Consider the following 20,249-nt stretch of genomic DNA (forward strand, 5'->3'; position numbering starts at 1 on the left):
TTCTGATTCTTGTTCACTGTGTGGATCAGCTTGGAGCTTCAGCTTTTTCATTTGTAAAATTGGCGTAATAGCAGCAGTAGTAACCATCGTACAGGGTAGTTGGGAGACTCCAATAATGCACTTAATGTGAAGAACTTTGCAAACCTTAAAGTGCTATAAGAAGCCTATTATTGTTATCAATTAGACCACAAATAGGGACTTCCTGTGGTCCCTTGGTATGTGCCTGGCACTATGTTAGGCATTAGGTGTACAAATTAAAAGAATGCTTTTATTGTATCCCTACTCATAAAGAAGTTTGATGGGAGAGATCAGTACATAAACAATTATAAACTGAATCCATGTAAGAAGAGCAGACACAAATAAATGCCAAGTAGTTCAATATAAGGTAATTTAAGAGAGAAGAAAGTAGTCTTTGGTTATGATCAGGAAAGGCTTCATGCGATGCTTAAGCTTCACATGATGCCAGGAATCAGGAAAACTCATCTTCCTGAGTTCAGATATGGCCTCATACACATCTTAGCTGTGTGACCCTGGGCAAGTCACTTAACACTGTTTGCCTTAGTTTCTTCATTTGTAAAATGAGCCAGAGAAGCAATTTTTGAAGGAGAGTGATTCTATGGGGCTGAGGTGAGGAGAGAGTATGTTGCAGGCATGACCATAGTCAGGCTGAAGGCATGGAAGGAGAAGATGGAGTGTCACATGTAAGGAACAGAGAAAAAGGCCAGTTTGACTGGAGCCCGGAGTGCAAGAGTTTGTGTAATATCCAAAGAGGCCTCAAAGGTAGGTTGGGTCCGGGTTGTGAAGGTCTGTAAAACTAAACAAAGGGATTTATATTTTATTCTTTAGGGGATAGGGAGTCACTAGATTTGACTGGTGGGCAGTGACACATGGTCAACTTTGCATTTATGAAAAAAACCACTTTGGCATCAGTGTGCAGGATGGACTGGAATGGTGGGAGATTTGAGGGAGTAAGGACCTGAACTAAGGTTCTACCTATGTGAGTAAAAACGAGGGGTTCGATGTGAGAGATGATGTGGAGGTATAAAAAGAAAGATTTGGCAATTTATTGAATGTATTGGGTAAGGGAGAATGAGGAGGCAAGGATGTGGCCAAGGTTATGAAAGTGGGGGAGCGGGGCTAATGACCTAAGAAAATATGGAGGGGTCAAGCGTTAGGAGGTATGAGTGAGGGGAAAGAATAGATTTAGGAAGAATAAGGCATAGGAATAGAGGAAATAGTAGGAATTTTATGGTCAGAAAGGTTACCTAGATGGCACGGTGGATAGAATGCCAGGTCTGGAGTCAAGACCTGAGTTCAGATTTGCCCTCAGACATTTATTAGCTCTGTGACCATGGGCAAATCACTTAACCCTGTCTGCCTCAGTTTCCTAATTTGTAAAATGAGGTGGAGAAGGAAATGGCAAGTCACTCGTTTCTTTGCCAAGAAAACACTAAATGGGGTCTTGAAGAGTCAGATACAACTGAAAAAACCCAACAACATCGAGGAATGTCAGCATTTCTCATTAAGGAAATAGAACACTTGGAGGAAACGGTGAGATCTAGCTTGTGACCCTCCGTTTATGTGGCCGAGTAGGATTGAAGGAGAGGTCTGTGGGATATAAGGAGACTAAGAGCATCATCTGTGTTCAAGGTCATGTGCTATTCTACATTTGGGAAAATACAACAATGAATACAACCTAGTCTTTGTACTCATGAAGTTCATCTTCTAGTAGGAGAGATGATAATAAAAATGCAAAAAGGTGTTTAACAACGGTATCCATATAAAAATACATGATCTATCCCAAGATCAGGTGTAATTCACTCCCGTTTAGATAGTACAGACAATAATTGAAGTGGGGCCTGGGGGCAGGGTGCAAGGGACAGGAGTAAAATGGACATAATGACTTGAAGTTGTCCCAGAGGACATCCCAATGTGGTAGGTGAGATTTGCTTTCATCGTTGTGATTTGTCCCTGAATTCTCTCTGCATTCACTTTCCTATAAGCTGTGGAGCCCAGAACAAGACATAACCATCCATCAGTGTCTAGTGTTAGGAGTGTTTCTATTTCTTCCTCTGTTTTCTGGCCACTTGCCCTTGGTTAGAATCTCCCGCCTGGAGGAAGTCTTCAAGCACAGAATAAAGAATATCAGAATAAGTGGGATCATCTTATAGACAATCTTGACCCCCAAACCCTCATTTCATAGAGGAGGAGTGTGAGGGCAGAAGAGAAGTGACTTCTCTAAGGTCACACATTTCTCATATCTCAGGACTCTTAACTCCTAGGTCAGTGGTCTTTCTTTCAGATTAATTGAGAGCCTTAAGTGGAGAAAAAAGCAAAGGCTAAATTGTTGGAATCTTGAATGAATTAGATCCAAGTTACATCCAAACATACTCCATCATATTATTTACCCAAAGCAAAGATTGCTATGCTGCTAAAAGCATGCCTATAGCTTGGGATGGTCTTTTTTTTCCATTAGAAAGTCAAACATCTGATTATATGGTTGTATTTCTAGTTTTAAAAGCAGATTTCCTGGTTTATTGATGTGCTGTGTGGGTAGAAGCCAAAATGAATGCTGAGGAAGGAAGCTGCTTTGCCAGAGAGATACTTATGCCTGATTCTAGGATTGTTGGGGGCCTAGTATATGTGAATAAGTGAATCTGACAGTTCTTACTTGGTAGTTATAATGTTAAAAGGCAGAATGCCTAATTCATTTAAGTGCAAATGATTAGGAAGGCACTCTAACAGGAAATCTAAATGCATTGCTTTTAGTTAGGGAGAAAGCATCACTTTATTCTCTTTCCGTGAAACCCAGACACTGGAGGTGGCAAAAGAAGAAAGGAAGGGAGAAGAACAAAGAGAGGAGAGCCAGAGAAATATAGAGTGGAGTGGAGAGATAAAGAGAACTATATGAAAGAGAAGAGTGATGGAATGATAGAAATAATGGAGGAAAATATACAAGGCAAAAAGAAGAGAAAATGCAGAAGCAAAGCAGAGAAAGAAAAGGGAGAAGGAGAGACATAAAGGGAAATGAGATAACTAGAGAAAGGCCAGGAAAAATTAGAAGAGGAAGGAGTCTGAGACAGAAAGTGGAAGAGGGAGAAGAAGCAAGACTGCGAGAGTGATAAAAACCAAGAAGGGAACAGAGAAAAGAGCAGAAAGAGGAAAAGAAGAAAGGATACGAATATAACTTCTAACACGGGCAGACTTACTTGGGCTGGAAGAAAACTCAATTTGCCCCACTTCAAGGTACAAAAAGCTAATTTCATGTTTGAATGAGAGAAGCCAAATCATCACAACTCAGCCCATCCAGTGACTGTTAAGCAGGCCTGTCCTTTGAGACTGGAAACTAAGAGAACATGGACTTCTCTATAGCCAAAAATAAGGCAACTACAAATAGCCATATATATATATATATATATATTTTAAACCCCCAAGGCAGCAAGTTTATTTAAGCAATAAAAGTATCTTTGAGCAATTCATCCAAAGAAGAGTAAATATTATACAGTTCCCCCTGAAACCCATCGTATTTTGGTGCATGTCATGGAGCCTTAGACATATTTGATATATGATCTTGATAACTAGACATCCAAGTGCGGTGATAGATGAGAGAATAAATGAGGCCTGATGTTGGAGGTAGCAGAAGGCCTGTAAATTATCAGGTAGTTGGATTGTTTTTATACCTCTATTACGTGTTAGGGTTCTCTGGAGCGCTGATGAAGTGGAATGGAACTAGCATCTGTCCTGTTGCATTAAAATATGGCTGATCAAAGCTTACAACAGATAGAATTTGGTCCAGAGAAAAAAAGATCCAACGTACTGACCTGCCAAGGTAAATGTCAAGCTGTGTGACCCTGGCTAAGTCGCTTAACTCTGAGCCGACCTGCTTCACAAGATTCTTGTGAGAAAGCTATTTTGTAAACACTTTATTCTCACATCCTCTGCCATTTTGATGGAGTTTGAATTGAAACAGTTTAGGGACAAGTTGATACCCAGCTGTTATTCTTTTCTGTGTAATGTTCTGTGGACTATTGCTCAGGTACAGAAAATACTTCTTGCTGTTAACTAGGGATATTGGAGAAAGGGCTCATCTCCTGTACACTGAACAGAAGCACTTTGGGAGCAACTCCAGGAGACAAAATGAAAAGGTGACAGGAACTTCTGTCTGTTTTTAGGTGGTTTGCTCTTTCCTGCTAGACTTTTATATTTAAACAGATTTTCATTACATGTGAGCTTGGCAATTAGGCATATTTGGTTTGCATCATTTATTTAAAAAATGCTCTTAAATTTGTGTGGATCAATGTTTTGTCTGGGTGACTGTGAATAGTGTTATCTGTGATAATGTCCTGCCTCCAGTAGAGTTCAGTTGTTGAATTCTCAAGGATATTATGAGATCTGTATTTGTAGTAAAGGCATTTACCATCTGTTAACTTGTGAAAGGAAGTAAGCTTCTGCTGTATAATTCTAGCTCTCTGGTCATATCTTACTAGGTATTCATTAGGTGCTTTTTTGGGCAAAATAGCAATGTTTCACACTCTCTATTGCTTCCTTGTATAGCCTGCATTAATAAATAAATCTGGGCTTATTATGAATAACCTGATATAACTTAGTTGTCATTGTTAACGCCTCCTTTTTTTATTAAAAAATTCTGACATTCCATCTATTTTCCTACTATTCTTGGTTAATATTTTCTCAGTTGAGTTCATACAGATGTCATTCATGGAAGGTCTTTTGATTCCTTGATCTTGGCTGTTTCATAGGCTCCATCTGAAGGTCAATTACAGTTGTTACTGTATAGTCATTTCAGCTGGGTCCAACTCTTCATGACCCCATTTGGAGTTTTCTTGGCGGAGATACTACAGTGGTTTCCTATTTCCTTTTCCAGCTCATTTTACAGATGAGGAACTGAGGAAACAGGGTTAAGTGACTTGCTCAGGATCACACAGCTAGTACGTGTCTGAGGATGGATTTGAACTGAGGCCTTCCTGACTCCAGTTCTGGCACTTTATTCACTGTACCACCTAGTTGCCTCCCAACCTAAAAAGAGAGTGATCAAAATTACACTGTCTATATCATTCTAGGACCCAAAATCATAAATTTGGAACTGGAAGGGACCTCAGAAACCAGCTAGTTCAATATCTCGATTTTAGAGATGAAAAAAGTGAGCCCTAGGGGAGATGGTGACTTACCCAGAATCACACAGGTAATAACTGTCAAGGGTAGCATTTGTCATTCTAGAGTCAATGTTCTTTCTAGAGCACCAAGCTACTGACTCTTTTTTCTGTTAATAAAGTGCTTTATAAAATTTCTCTACAAATGTGACTGATTTTTATATTGTTTAAGCCCTTGATTTCGCTCCCTAAGTCAGAAAGCATCATGTGTGGTGTCAAGGCAGGTGTGGTGGATCACTGATTAGGATTTTGAGTGGATGGTCAGACTCTGGGAGTCTAAGGTCTGTTGTTCTTGTTCTTGTCATTGTGGTATTTCTCTGGTAGAAAATATGAAGAGAGATTCAAACCCAGTTCTTCCTGATGTTGAGTCCAACAATCTACCTACTGCCCAAAGCTGCCCTGGCCAGATGCATAGGAATTAAATGGATCATGCCGAGAGTGGGCATGGGGTTAGGGTAGATCAGTCTCAGGGTATGTAAAGCATTCAGTCATCATATTAAGCAAAATAGCTAAAATTTATATTGTGCTTGAAGGTTTGCAAAGCCCTTTGCATATATTATCTCATTTGCTCTTTACAACAATTCTATTAGGCAGATATCATTATCATCCCCATTTTACAGATGAGGAGATAGAATGTAGAGGGCGTGAGGAACTAATAACATAGCTAGTAAGTGTCTGAGGCAGACTATCAGCCCTGGGCTTCCTGAGTTCACATCCAACACTCTATCCGCTGTGCCACAAGAGACATTACATCAGCTAAAGCATCCTTTATCAGTCCCTAACCAGCTCTATGATCTTAGACTCCCCTCTCTGGGCCAGTTTTCTCTTCTGCAAAATAGGCATGATGACATTTGTTACCTCGGTGGGTTGTTATAAAGGGGGCATTTTGTCAGTCTTAAAAAATGTTATAGAGGTGAGAGCTTTCTTGATCATTTAAGCCTTGGTGAGCATTCACACATCAGTCTTGGCCAATGGTAGCATGTGTGGCAAGACAGGCAAGGTGGATGACTGATTAAGTCTTAGAGAATAACATCTCATTTTCCACCTGCTCCCACCTACTCTGTCTCTGGAGTGAGAGGTAATGAGTGCCCCGTGCTGGGCAATGCTGGAAGTCGCTGAATGGAGTCTGTCTTGCCCACATATGAAAGACAGCCAGAAAGTAGAGCAGCTGTACTCACAGTCTCCTGGCAGCGTTGCTGAGAAACAGCTCCAGAGCTATGAAGAAGCCCTTTGTCAAGTTGGAACAAACTCATAGAATCACCGAACATCAGTCATGGAAGGGACTGTTAATCATAGAACAGAGAATGTGGGAGCCGGGAGGGACCTTAGAGTAGAGAGTGTTGGAGCCGAGAGGGACCCTAGAACATAGAACAGCAGAGTGTTAAGGGTTGGAAGAGATGTAAAAACCCCTCACTTTATCATTGAGCCCCAGAGAGTCCCAGAGAGATGAAATGACTAGTCCAAAGTTATGCATTTGGGACCTGGGCATGGCCACACAGTCTCAGAGTCAGGATTTGAACTTAGACCTCCTGAATCTGAGTCTGGCTCCCTTCTTACTATACCATGTTCCAAGCGGACATTATTGTGTTGTCACCCAAAACTAGTCCTGTCTTACTCTAGGTACCCCTCAGTAGACACTGGCTGACTTTAATCTTGATTTCTGCTCTTAGTAATATTAGAAATACTAATTAATTAATCAATAAACAAAGAAAAAAAAGAAATGTAGACTTGGTTTTTTTTGTTGGTTAAATATCAAGTCATGGACTCATCTGCTGAGTAGGAAGTGGGAAGGAATGGAGGAAGGTGCCATTTCTCTCTCATTCACCATTCATTGGTCTTGGTTTTTTCTTGTCTTTAGAACCCAGCTAAAAGGGTTGAGTTCATGCTCACTCAGCCCTCTATCATCCTGAATAATCCCTCTGTGAATGGAAGCTATGTAATGTTCTGTCAAAAGGACCAACCTAGAATTAGAAAGACCTGGATTTAAGTCATGTCCATTTGGACACATACTGGCCATCTGAATCCAGGAAAGTTACTTAAGCTCTTGCTACCCACAGGCCACTCTCTCAGACTTTTCCTCACAGATGAGTTGTCAATTTGCATGAGCCAGAGAATTTCAATAGGAGGATTTCCCCTATAATGACTAAATCACTGATGGTCCAAGAAAACAACAACAGCAAATGTTACCAGAAAGGTCTTCTAGATTCTTGATGTTCCCGCTGTTAGATGGTAAGCTCCTGGAGGGCAGTTTGTCTCATTTCTCACCTTGTTATTCTCTGTGCTGAGCTCAGCATCTGATAGATCATTCCTTAGAACTTCAAGTTTCAGTGACTCCATCAATTTGAGGATTTCTTCCTTCAGTATCATTTCAAACTCCTCCACATCTCACCAGATGTGTTCTGGAAGAGAGCAGGTTGGTGATTTCTTGATGGAGAGAACTCCAGGTGAGGAGATATCTCAGCTATGGGCAACATACATTATTAGAGCAAGATTTCTTAATATGGGGTCTGTGAACTTGGCTCAAAATATTTTTATGACTATATTTAAACATAATTGGTTTCCTTTGTGCATATATATTATACACACAAACATATATGTATATATGTATATGTATTTGTGTGTGTGTATATATATAATGTATTTAAAAACATTATTCTGAGAAGATGTCTATAGGCTTCAACAGACTGCATGTGTGTGTGTGTGTGTGTGTGAGAAAGACAGAGGAGGGGGCTGAGTGGGGAGGTTGTATCCCTGAATTCAGGAGTGTGTGGATAACTCATTAGCAACTAATTCTCAGAAAAAAAATAATAAATGTACAAAGGGCATACTTGTAAGCTTAAGATGCATTCTTAACATTTCTTAAGTCCAGACAGTCAACAAAACAATCAATCCCTAATTTGTAGCATTTGCTGATTTCCGAGGTGTAAATGATCACACTGAAAATTTAACAATTGACTTTATGAGCAGTTTGAGCTAGTTAAAACATACCCCAGCCTGCATTAGGGAATTCCTGGGAGGAAATGAGTGGTTCAAAAACTCTTGTTCTCATGGCCATTATGTATCAGAGGTGGGATTTGGACTCCTATCTTCCTTACTTCAAGGTCCTCTGTTTCTCCTATACTAAATCTCGCCTCAGAGTTTGATATTATTAAGCATATGTATATATATATATATACATATACATATATATGTATATGTGTATGTATTAATGATACATATATTTGATATTATTAGGCATATATATTTTATGCAACATACACATATATATGTATCTATATTATACACACATATATGTACATATATATAATATATATTATTAGGTTTTTTTGACTTTCAGAAAGTCAAAATGAGTTGCCCAAGGTCAGCCAGGACTCAAGCCCAAGTTTCCTGATTTGAGGAGCCTTCATATCTGCCCAAGTATGTTAGCAAGTAGCAAATGAATGGGAAAATTTCATAGAAAAGGATGAGAAATCCAAATATGGAAGAATTATTTCTAATTAGTGAGCAATCAGGGAAGGAATCATGATAGAGATGATACCTGAATTAAACTCTGAAGGAAGATAAGGATTTAAGCAAATAAGAGTTAGGGAAAATGGTATGGTCAAATGCCCAGAGGTGGGAGAAAACAAGGTGAGAAATAAGTCTGGAGAATAGGATGGCATCAGGTGGTGATGGACCTTGAATGACAGGCTAAGGAGTAGGGACTTTATTCAGTAAGCAACAGGGAGCCATGAAATGGTTCTTACCAGAGGAGTGACGAGTACAGAGTGTTACATTAGGAAGATAACTATCCCGGATGATAACTGGAATTTAGTAGAAAAATATTTAATTGACAGAACACTGTGTGCCTTGCAGCTCAGACACTCTCAGGAGAATTAATAGCAGTGTCTTGCTCCTGAGTTGACATGGATGACAATAGTGGAAAATAATACTAAGTCAATTAGAATTTGCTAGAACTTTTAGTGATATGGGACTTGGAGTTGGTGCACTCTTGTGGACATTATTATCATGAAATCTTTTGGTGCAATGGAAAGAACACAGAAATGGGAAGAAGGATATCTAGGTTTGGGTCCTGGCTCTGTCATTAACTTCATGACAGGCAAATGACTTCTCTGTGCTTCAATTTCCTCATTTCTAAAATGAGGATAATAACTAGTGTTCTACCTAGCTGAAAAGGTTATTGACATCATAGTCCAAGCAGGTAGGTAACTACCTTTTAGATCATCCACTCTATTTTCAGACAAGCCTAATTATTATAAAGTTCTCCCTTATAGTGAGCTAAAATTTGCCTTCCTGTGTCCGGACTGATGCAGTCAATTGCTCATTGCCCCTTGCTCAGCTTCTTCCCTTCAGGGCCAAGTGTAACTCTCTTTCATATGACAATCTTTCACATATTTGAATCTGGTTTCCCAGAAATCTGTTCTTCTCCAGATAGATATGCCATAAATGTTAGTTGGATAAAAGACTGCTTTCTGATATATGGAATAGCAAATATTTCATATTGGGGGCAGAGCCAAGGCAAGTGAATTATTTTTGTACACGATGATTCATGAAGACCATTTGCAAAGGGGGGAAAATGTAGCCATAAGAATCAACAGAAAGAGGATCCACATAAATGAAACACAAATATTTTGAAGCACTGAAATTCAAATTGAGACAGAGCCTTGTTGGGCCCCAGAAAGAAGAATTAAAAGTAATGGATGGAAGTTCCTAAGAAAATTTAGAACTGATGTCAGGAAAAAAAATTTCCTAATGACTGAAACTATCTGGAAATGGAATGAACTGTCTTGGGAAGTAATGGCTTTCCTGTCATTGGAAGTTTGAGAGAGGATTCTTTCTCAAGCAGGGGTTGGATCAAATAGCCACTGATGTGCCTTTGAACTCCAAGAATCCAATACCAGAACTTTCTTTCTTTGCTCCCTTCCCCACCCTCATCCCTCTGGATTGTTCACAGAATGACAGAAGTTGAAAGAAATCTAAGTGGCCATCTAGTCCTATTGCTACCTGAGTGAGAATCTCCTCTACTGTACCCTTACAAGTAGTCATCCAGTCTTTGGCTTGAAGAGCTCCACCAATGAGGATCCATCTACCTCCCCAGGCAAATCTCTTCTGCTTTAGGACAGTTCTGATTATTAGAGAATATTTACTTAGGCTAAACCAGGAGCTGATGCTCTGGAACTTCATCCTTTGCTCCTACTTCTACACTCTGTAGCTTAGCCAAATAAGTCTAATCTCTTTACCCCATGACTGGTTAATGGATAATTGAAGACTGCTCCATAAATCTCATCTCCAGGGTAATTATTTGCATTTCCTTCAGTTGATATGTTCTCCAGTCCTTTGGTATCCTGGTTGCTCCCCTTGGGATGTGCTCCAGATTTTGTGGCTTTCCTCAAAAATGATGCCCAGAACTTGACACAGTACTCCCTATAGGGCCTGATCAAGGCAGAGGGCATTCCAAATCAATGTTATGAACAATAGCTTAAACTCAGGCCCCAAAGCTTCATTTTTTTTTTCTTTGAGGATATGAGGCAAAGAAGTAGTCCATATGATGCCTTTCTGAGAATTGTTTGTAGGATTGTTCTCTTCATATTGACGACCAACTTCAGGCTCCAAAATTGCTTATCCCTATCTCACTTAACAAGCACCTGTCATCAACATCCAAATAAAACACAGTTTGGCCACAGAAATTCAGAAAAATGTCCACTTTCCATCATTTATATTAGTTTTCTTTTTCATATATTCCTTTTACATAGCTTTAACATTTTTAAAAAATCCAAGTAATTCTTTAAGAGTAGGAGATATTTATTCATCTTGGAATCATGAGACTATCATTAAGGATGGTTCAATAACTACTCACACCCCCCCCCCCAAATGTCCTAGTGACTGGACAGTCACAGTGAAGTGGGCTGCCAGAATATATAAAATAAATTACTTGAGATAGGAAGGCTTCTTCCCCAATGCCTTTTCTCATACTCTCCTAGCTGCCTGAAATGACTCTTCAACCCTCCTGCATTTCAAATCCTATCAAGTCCTTTAAAGCCCGAGTCCCTTGTGCCCCATTAACCTCTCCTGACTATCCCTGTCCTCATCTAATTTCTTAGCATTTTGTGTTAGCCTCTCTGACACACTTATAACACATGAGTGGGGAAAGAAGGAAGGGAGGAAGAAAAAAGGAAGGAAATAAGCATGTATTAAATGCCCACTATGTGCCAGGCACTATACCAAGCACTTTAAATTTAAAGGGTAGCATGATATAATAGAAAGAGCACTTGGTATCAAGAAATCAAGAAATATTCATTGATGAATAAATTAATGATGTTATTGAGTGCCAGGCACAAAGTATGGAGATTTACAGTTACATGAACTACAAAGAAAATTAGAATTTATCTAGTCTAAGAGGCAATTGAGTCCCAGAGAGAAGAATTCTGTTACTCAAGATTGTACAATAGCATGACTAGGATTTGAATTCATGTCTTGTGACTGTACATCAATTACCACGAATGAATATTAATGAGTCATAAGTATTTATTAAGCCCTTGCTGTATGGAAAGCACTGAGGATACAAATAGAAAATTGAAACGATACCTTGTCTCAAATAGTCCATTTTCCAAAGTGGACAATGCATATAGGAAAGTTCAGTGGTGGGACAGATGGAAAGGTCTGGTAGTCCTCAGAGTTCTGCAGGTATAATAGGACCACACTAGGACTGGCACCAATATGATAGAAATAGAAATGAAGCAAGTCAAGACTTCTGGGCTGGTCAGCAATGGTGTCAAGCTTCTTAACACCATTGTATTTCCATCCTGGGAGAGTTAGGAAAACATCATCGAAACAAAACAAAACAAAAACTTAAAAAAGTTCTAGCTGTGCTTTGGATGATCACCATTGCTATTTCAGAGCCCTGCTAACCTTCCTCCTGAGCCTCCTAATTTTTTATATTTATATATTTACTATATATTACTAATTTCACTCTCCTCTTTCTATTATTAGCCACATGACTTCCGAGAAATCCTCTTAAGGTACAGGTTTAACTATTTTTAAATCTTTGGTGGCTCCCTATTACCTCTCCAATGAAACACAAATTCTTTAGCGTGACATTTAAGGCTCTTTTACAACATGGCTCCCACCTGTTTGGCAGCTTATTTCACATTACTTTCTTTGCTATCCTCTTTGCTTCAGCCAAGATAGCCCACAGGCCTAGCTGTAGCCCAAATTCAGCATTTCAACACCTTCTTTGCTGTTTTTGATTAAACCACCACCCTTCCTCTCCCCTTCCCGTATATGGAATATACTTTGACCTTGTCTCCATTTTTCAAAATTCTTTATTTCATTCCAGGTTCAAGCCACAAATTTCCTGGGAAGTCTTTCTTGGTCCTGCAAGTTGTTTTACTCCCTCCAACCTTCATGTAGCTACTTATTTAGGGATATGGTGTATCTCCCATAGAATATAAGGTTCTTGGATATAGGGACTGTTTCATTATTGTTTCTCTATTTCCAGTACCTAGCACAGGATATCCATTGCTTTTAAAAAGTTTGTTAAGTTGAGTTGAACTTCTAGTGATTGAATAAAAATGGTTTGAAACAGTTATAGGTATAAACATGGCCTTAGAACAAAAATCTTCCTTCTTTCTTCTCTTCCTGTCTCGCTCCCTCCATTCTTCCCTCCCGTCTTCTCTTCTTTCCTTCCTTCCTTCCTATCTTCTTTCCTTCCTCCCTTCCTCCTTCCCATCCTCCTTTCTTCCCTTCCTTCTTCTCTTCTTTCATTCCTTCTTCCTTCCCTTCCTCCCTTCTTTTCCTTTTTCCTTCCTTCCTGCTTCCCTTCTCTTCTTTCCTTCCTTTCTTCCTCCCATCTTTCCTTCCTCCCCTCTTCCCTCTTCATTCCCTCCTTTCCTTTTTTCCTTCCTTCCTAGCTTCTTCCCTCCCTTCTCTTCTTTCATTCCTTCCTCCCTCCCTTCCTCTTTCCCTCCTTCCCCCCTCCCTTCCTCTTTCCCTCCTTCCCTTTCTTCTTTCCTCCTTCTCTTCTCTTTTTTCCTTCCTTCCTGCCTCCCTTCTCTTCTTTCATTCCTTTCTTCCTCCTTCCCTTCCTCCCTCCCTTCCTCCCACCTTTTTAAGTGCCTGCAACATATGTCCTTTACTAAGTGCCATAGGAGATACATAAACCAGTAACTATATTGTATCTGCCTTCATAAGCTTAGTAAACCTAGTGAGCCATGGAAAGTGTTTCAGTCCTTTAGAGATCCATGGTCTGGGGATTCCTTCCATTGCTGCCAGTCTCCATACTTCTAGGACTTGGTATGTGACCTTTGAGAGTTTCTTAGGGCAAACAAGACTGGCCAACTCGGCATGAATCTCTGCGAATTTAGGCTTGCAGGGAGAAAGTACAAATTAGACTATGGTAAGTATAAAGGGATTCATAGTATAAGAGTGCTATAAAGGACACCAGGAGAAAGAGGCCACTTCCTACCAGAAGTATCAAGCAAGACTTTAATAGAGGTAGCACCCCAGCTTGGGTTTATAAGATCATACATTTAGAGCTGTGAGGGACCTTATGGTTTTCTAGGTCAGTCATGCAAACTCTGATAGAAGCAGGTGTTAAACCAAACCTAAGGATTCTTGAGGGCCCCCTGTTGACTTAGATAACCACACATTAACATTGTCTTTGCTCCGTTGGGTTTAATTTATTTCCTTAAATATTTCCCAATTACATTTTAATCTGATTCCAAGGCACTCAGCGGTGTTGTGAGCTGTGTGTTGGACACCTTTGACCTAATCCAAACAACTCATTTTTATATATGAGAAAACTGAGATCCATAAAAGCTGTCACTTGCCTGGGGTCACACAGGTGGTAACTTGTAGAGAGATCTTTTAAAAAGATGATACAAATGGGATGGAGTGAGAAAGGGGCATACATTTACAGGAGCAAAATAGAATGATGGGGAAGGAAGAGAGAAATATTGCTTGAGTGAGAAAAAACACAGAAACAAGAGGCAGTAAGGTAAGAAGGGGGAATGATAAATAATAATGTTCCTCTTTATATAGTAGTAGTACCAGTAATAGTTGTAGTAGTAGCAGTAGCAGTAGTAATAGTAGTAGTATTAATAGGCAACCTGTAATTTCATTTTTCTTGGAAACCTAGAGTAAAGAAGGTCCTTTGACCAATGCAGACTAACACTTTCTATGAAATTTATAATTTTAGAAAGTTGCTGAAAACTTTTGCAGCTTATAGTTTAAATTAAACTTTAAGCAGCTTGTATAGGGTCAAATAGCCAGTATCTATCAGAGACAGTAGGTGAACCTGGTTTCAAGGCCTACTCTCTACTCACTATCCCAGGTGGCGCTTTCAGTAATAATAGTACCACTAATGATAATAATTAATGCCTCCTACTTATATAGACTTTAAAGGTTTACAAAACACTTTTCCCACAATAATCCTATAAGGTAGGCCACAGTCCAGTTTGGCAGAAATGTGGCATGCGTGAAGGGGCCTAGAGTGCTTCAAGATGATACCATCTAAAATTTTGGCATCCCATGAAAATCATGACATTCCTTCCAGTGTTGCTGAACAAATATAAAAGAGTAATATGACATTGTAATCTTGGGTTTCAGGTGAAAAAGTTTGATTTATTTAAAACAATCTGAGCCAGGGGAAAAATTTATCCTTTTCAGTTTAATAAATCCTGTTGTTTATCTTCTTCACCCTGACTGTCTTGCTATTTCTCTCTGTAACTGAGCCACACAGTGGATTGTGAGACTTTGCAAGGAATGAACATATACAATCGAACAATTAAATGATTGTAGGATTTACATGGAAAACGTCATGTAATATAGATTTGTTAAGATTACTTTCTTTGAAGGCCTGAGCTGTTTCTAAAGTGGGCTTACGTTGAGAAATGTAATACGATTTGGCTGGGTTTCCAGTTGTCAGCAAGTAACCTGATGCTTTCACAAATCCCTTTTCATTCCACAGGGATAACTTTTGGGTAGCCTGTCAGCCCACTAGTCAAATGTGCCCGCTGTTGCATATTGACATCTATGGCCCTGACCTCCCCATGAACCTTCAATAAGTTTTTACGAGGTTCAGGATAGTTCATTCAACAACAAAAAACTGTTCATTAATTATATTTTTCACTCTGCAACACTCAAGATAGCACTCGGCTTCAATTAAGAATTTTATTTCGCTCTTTCCCTTACCATCTCCTCTCCGTATTCTGTCTCTTTCTGTTGAATATGTCTGAGTGGAATACCAGCTTCACAAAAATGTAATGAGCTTGAAATCAGAAAACTGGGTCACTACTGTGAGCTTTACTACTCAGTAGCTGCATGACCCTGGACAAACTTTTTCCTCCTTTCCTGTTTCTTAATCTAAAGACAAAAAGGTGGGGGTGGGGCGGGGGTGAAGGGAGAGATGTTAAAAGAACCAGAAGAAAGTCTGTAGATTTCAGGTGGCTTCTTTACAGAATGTTTGTGGGAAGACATGAATAGTAATGAGGATGAAAAAGTGTAGATGAGTTGGGGATTTGCAAAGAGTAGGGAAAAATGGAGAAAAGAAATAATGCTGCTAGGAGAATGCCAAATGCGATCATTTTATCTCACTCATCACTTAGCATTGAGTCTTCCTCATAGTAGGCACTGAATATACATTTACTGAATGAATAAATGAATGAATAAATGAATTTTGGGATTGTTTTTGGACAAAGGATTTGGTGCCCATATTTTTTTCATGCTTAATATTTTTAACTGCTGGATGAGAGACTGAATGAATGAAAATCATTTATTAAGTATATTCTATATGTCAAACACTGTGATGCACTTTCAGAATACAAAGGTAAAATCAATTCAGCCCATGCCTTCAAGGAGTTTACATTCTGATAGTAGACATGTAGGGGAATAGTGGTTAAGGAAGGGCATTATGACTGAAAAGTAGCAAAGAGGGTGAGTGAAACAATAGAACACTTCATTAACACAGCTGCTTTTCCATTTGGTGAAAGCTTGGCTTTATAGTAAAAGATCTTTACACATCTCATCATCTCTAACAATCACATATCTCATTGGAAGAGAATTCAGAGCACCAAAGAATTTGGCCAGCTTCCAGATATTAACCGGCTGACATGATGGTGGATGGTATGGGAAGCAGGGGCAGTCTTCATTTCACGAGCTGAAAAAACAAACACCTTCAAACATTGCCTTCAATAAGATGTAGTACATTGTCTAGGAACCAGTTTTGATGGGCATTCAATTAACACAGACAATTAAGGAATTGTTATCAGTCATTGCTCCATTTTTAATACCTCATGCTTGACTGATCGGGCGAAAAACATCATGATAAATGGGCATTCATCCAGAATGCTCTTTGGATGCACAGAGGCAGTTATGGTACAGCAGAACAAGTGCTGAGGATTGCATTTAGCCTTACAAAGACCTGAGTTCAAGGCCTGACTCTTTTACTTACTAGCTGTGTGATGAAAGGCAAATCACTTAATATTTCTGAACCTTAGCTTCTTCATCTATAAAATGGCCATGGTAATAGAGTGCCTTCTGCCCATGTTAGTAGGGAGATCATGTATAAAGCAAGATATTAATAGATTTATTGAAGATGAGGCTGAAAGTTAGACAACAGTAGTAAGTGAGCCCTACAGTATACAAAAGAAATAGAATGCCTCTGGGAGTTAGGGAGTTCTCCATCACTGCCATTACACACAAGGGTTGGATGACTATTTTAAGGAATGTAGAAGGGATTTTTATTCAAGTATGAATTAGACCCCTTATAATTGAGAGATGCTGTGATCCTTTGGATTCTGTGCTAGAATGGCAGTTTTCTGTTCTTGTTGAGCAAGCCTACACTTTCAGTGACCCTTAATTGATAAGAACCAACTTATCTAAGTCTCCATAGGGCTTATATTACCAATATCATAGGATTCTAGGATGTAGAAAGAGGAGGACTCTTGGATGACATTTAGTCCAAATGCCTCGTTTTACTGTTGAGGAAACATTTAACAAGTCATTTTGAAAAAAAAAATTCTATTTTATTTTTAGTCCCAAATTCTCTCTCTACCTCATCATTGAGAAAGCCAGAAAAACAACAACACATATTATAAGCAAGTATAATCAAGCAAAGCCAGCAAAGCAAACTCCTGCCTTAACCATGGAGCTCTCTCTGTCTCTTGTCTCTGTGTCTCTGTGTCTGTGTCTGTCTCTCTCTGTCTCTCCTTCCCTCTCTCTCTCCTCTCCTCTCTCTTTTTCCCTCATGTATATATGCCTCTTTATGTATATATGTGTATGTCTCAATTTGCATTCCATATAGTAAGTCATAAACACAGTTTTTCCAATCCAAGTCTTTGGATTACTAATTTACTAGTGCAGTACCCTTTACGTTATTCTGCCTCATCGTCCTATGTTTGTGAGGCTAACTCCAAAGTTTGAAGAGATGATCAAGCCCATCTGCCCACTGCCCAACATTTAGTAGCAAGTGCTCTCCAAATAAATAGTTGCATGGTAAGCATTACTTAAGTGAAGCTAAAAAACAATGAGCAAACCTGAATGCGCAGCTCATGAATTGCAGTATAGTTAATTGAAGGATTTGAAAAGTCATTTGCATCCCCAATAAAAAGTAAATGCAGGGAGTGGAATGGCACCCAGCCCCACCCCTTGGCGGGTACTTGCATTGTAAATAAAGTGCATGCATCCTCAGACATGTAGAATTTCTGAACCTCTGTGAGTTTTTCCCACGCTGATAAAAGTACAGGTTTTCTCCTGAGTCACAAGATGATTCTTCAGCAGTAATCCATTTGCAAGGTTGAATTACTTCCACTTATAGACAGCACAATCTCTCATCAGTAAGAACTCATTAAGAGTTCTTAAGATTGGTGATTGCCAATTGACTATAGGACATGTTCTTGAGCTTATGGATAATCATGTCTGAGTGTTGATTGGCCAAGGCGCATATGCCTAGATTATGTACAGTCTTTATCACATTCATTGACCCTCTATAGCTTTTAGATTCTGGTGCCTTTTGTCTGGGAGAAAAAAAAATCAATGGATTAGTTCCCATAATTAACCTGAAAATTATACATTGTCAATGACATTTGGAGGTGGCAGTTATGTCAGGATTGGCAATAGTTCCTTCGCAGTTTGGGAACTAATAAATATCTTGAAAATGACCTTCACAGAAGCTACTGTTATTGTAAAGAGAGTGAGGGTGGGGGTGGCAAAGTCTTTTGTGGAAATTAGAAGAAAAAAATGTTTTTTTGTGAAGCTACAAGAGTATCTTCTTCAAAGAGAACTATTTACTCTTAACAGGAAAGACAAAAAAAGATTACAAGAAAATGATACTTGATTTAAGTGCTATCTTACTTAGGAAAGGAGTTTTCTGAAATGGCATATCCTTGCGGTTTCATCATGAAATGAGTAACGATAATAATAATTACATTAACAACAGTAATAGTACTGATATATTCCATCATTGAGCATCACTTCTACAGGCACAAAGTTGGAAATAAGTAGCAATACAAAACATGAGATGTGCCACAGCAATCAAAATAAGGAACTGGATAAAGAAAAAAAGGCTCATCTAAGACACTCATATCATTGGAATGTTGAAAAGGAGGGACCTTAGATAAGAACAGTTTTATCTCATATTGATTTCATGCAATGTCCTTTCTGCAATATTCTGGACAAATGGTCATCCATGGTGGGCTTGAACAATTCCATTGATGGAGAACTCATTACCTAGTAAGCCTGACCATTTCTTTCTGTGAATTTGATTGTACGTATTTTGGTGTTGTTCATTTGGTTCGGTGGTGCCCGACTCTTCATGACCCCATTTGGGGTTTTCTTGGCAAAGATATTGGAGTTGTTTGCCATTTCCTTCTCCAGATAGTTTTATATATGAGGAAACTGAGGCAAAAAGGGTTAAGTGATTTGGCCAGGGTCATAGAGCTAATAAGTATCTGAGACTGGATTTGAACTCAGACCTCTTGACTCCAGGCCCAGCACTCTATCCACTGCACCACCTACCTGTCTCAATATGCATTTCCTTTTCACATTAAGAAAAAGAGACTCAGCAGAAGAAAATAACTTATTTGCTCAAGTTTACTTGACAGCTGGGTCCTTTTGTTGTATCTCCTTGCTTGGCTTATTCTGCCTGGGCCAGGGCCCAATTAATGTTCTTCAAGCCAGCTCTTCATTTTGGTTTTTGAGCAAAGGAATTTTTTAATTTTCAAAGATAGAAAAGCAAACAACAACAAAAAAAAAACTAAGTGACCTGTTGTCTTGCCAACACTACAAATATTTATCATATATTTACTGTGCATAGAGCTGAGTGCTAAGATGGAGGAATTCTAAGTTTTATATTAAGACTGATACCTGGCCTCAATAAGGTTAAAATTCCTTTAGTCCTAAGGTATTGTTTTCAAGCCTTCAGCCCTAAATGAGGGTCACCGGAGGTCCCGTATTCTGTCCCAAACAGGCTAAACTAGAGAGTAGAATGTGCTTGGTCCAGGTATTTACTGAGTTTTATATGAGGCAGGCTGACATTCACATGTCCAGTGCTCCTCTCTTGGAATTCAGGGTCTGGGTTGCAATCCACTGCGCTTGGTGATATTGGGGATACAAAGAAGAATAAGACTTCATCCTTGCCCACAAAGAGTTTACAGAATCTAATAATAATAATAACGTTAATGGCTAACATTTGTATAGCACTTGTTATGTGAAAGGCAGACACAGCTAGACAGCACCATGGCGCCCAGAGTGCCAGGCCTGGAATCAGGATGACTCATCTTCCTGAGTTCCAATCCGGCCTCAGACACTTAGTAGCTGTGTGACCCTGGATAAGTCACTTCACCCTGTTTGTCTCAGTTTCCTCATTTGTAAAATGATCTGGAGAAGGAAATGGCAAACCGCTTCAGTATCTTTGCCAAGAAAACCCCAAAATGGGGTTATGAGTTGGACAGGACTGAAAACAACTAAGCACCAACAACAATATGAAAGGCAGTGTGCTAAATGTTTTATAATTATTATCTCATTTGGGAGACCAGTGTCATTATTATCATCCTCATTTTACAGATGAGGAAACTGTGTCAGGGA

General features: G+C 39.2%; 1 pseudogene; it reads left to right on the forward strand.

Moving 5' to 3' along the window:
* Positions 1-674: 674 nt before the first annotated feature.
* The window catches only part of LOC118854891, a 47,456-nt pseudogene continuing 27,881 nt past the window's right edge, over positions 675-20,249 (forward strand).

Source organism: Trichosurus vulpecula, chromosome 6, assembly GCF_011100635.1.
Source record: "Trichosurus vulpecula isolate mTriVul1 chromosome 6, mTriVul1.pri, whole genome shotgun sequence".
Classification (NCBI taxonomy): Eukaryota; Metazoa; Chordata; class Mammalia; order Diprotodontia; family Phalangeridae; genus Trichosurus; species Trichosurus vulpecula.